Below are 1,805 nucleotides of genomic sequence, written 5' to 3'. Positions count from 1 at the left end.
TAGGTCATTTAGGGCCTTCTCAATGATGGCAGTATTCCTTGTAGTAACAACCTAATCACCATGAGTATCTTCAGGGGCTTAGAGCAGCTGAGGGGTTTGTCCTACCTCACACAGCTGACGTGTACAGCAGGCAAGCTAATGCTTGCTGCCACTGTGTGCTTTAGTCACTGAACATTACTGACTTTAAGGAGACTATGACATTCTTAGAGATATTATTTACATACACACACACACACAATCTAAAGACATTTTCTTTAAAAATATGACAGGTGTTTTTGTTTTCTTTTTCATGTTATATTTCTTTTTGGCATCTCTGCTGAATGTCTTTGAGGCCTCATTGTGTTAGGAGTGGAGAACATTCTCCTTTAGTTACCTCTGAAATTGGCTTCTCCAAATCTAGCCAGATCATCAGGTAGGCTGCCTTTCCTTCTCTCCAATGCCCTGCTATTCCTGTTCTCTGATGAGTGTGTCCACGAGCCTTTCTCAGTATGCATAGTTGTTAGCAGCAGATGATAGGCGCATCTTAGAGACTTCTTAATTAGTTGCAGTATTTCACTTGTGAAGGTGGTGACTGCTCCTTTGGCTTAGCTGCAGGGTTCTTTTCTGAGCAGAACAGGGTTAGTATTTCGTGACGCTTTCTTTGAGACTCAGGTATTTGCCCTCATGTCTTGGGCCTTCTCTGCTTGAGAGATGGCTTCTAGTGTCTGCCAAGCTTGTTACTACAAGGAATAATGCCATCATTGAGAAGGCCCTAAATGACCTAAATGAAAATATCTGGCTCCCTGTACTGTATGTGGCTGTATCTGACCATAAGAGAGTCAGCAGCAAAGGAATTACTCCATGCTGACACTTCAGGGAGTCCAAAAATAATTCCATTGTGTTCTTCATTTCGTTTATGATGCAATTATTTTCTCGGTGTAGAAGAATTGAATATGAATTCTTCCTTTAATTCCTTAGTATCACGACATAGTATATCACTCTTAGATCACTAAGACGTAGTAAGCTACAAATGCGCTGATCCCAAATAGGATGAAATACCCAGTAGGAGGAGGTGCATCTTTTTTCATGTCTGGTAAAAAGTGCTGGCCTGATACTATAGGATAAGCACTGGATTCCTAAACTGTAAGGTTGGTGGATCAAACTTCTCGTAAATCCTATGCAGGGTTACTGTGAGTCAGAACCTATTTGATGGCATTTCATAGCAACAAAAACAAGAACCCCATTACTATCTGGGACACAGCTCTCTGGAAACACCTTCAAGGGAAAAAGCAGTATTTTTGGTTGGTTCTTTGGGTTCATAACATCTGTTCTACTTTTAATATTTGTGTGAAATTAACTAAATCTGAGGTGGGGAAAATATGTAGAATAAGTCTATCAACATCCTAATTTGTAACGATTATAAATAGAAAACATATATGAGTGTGTACGTTAAGAGTACAAAAGAAGTTGTATTACACAAGTAGTGGTGTTAGTGGTGTGCCGTTGAGTCACTTCCAACTTATAATGACCCTGTATAGGGTTTCTGAGGTAGTAAATCTTTACAGAAGCAGAAAGTGTCATCTTTTTCCTGTGGAGTGACTGGCAGATTTGAACTACTGACCTTGCAGTTAGCAGCCTAACACGTAACCGATTTCACTTCCAGAGTTCCTATATTAGTATTAGTACATAATGTTTTACTACCATATATAATACTGTATAGTATTATGAGATCAACCATTATATATAATATTACATAATAATTGTAAGAGCAAATACTACAGTCTTGAATATGGATTAACTGAAAACAAAAATCCTCAGCACTGTAC

Source organism: Chrysochloris asiatica, unplaced genomic scaffold (genome assembly GCF_000296735.1).
Source record: "Chrysochloris asiatica unplaced genomic scaffold, ChrAsi1.0 scaffold00037, whole genome shotgun sequence".
Classification (NCBI taxonomy): Eukaryota; Metazoa; Chordata; class Mammalia; order Afrosoricida; family Chrysochloridae; genus Chrysochloris; species Chrysochloris asiatica.
Note: the sequence above shows the minus strand (reverse complement) of the source record.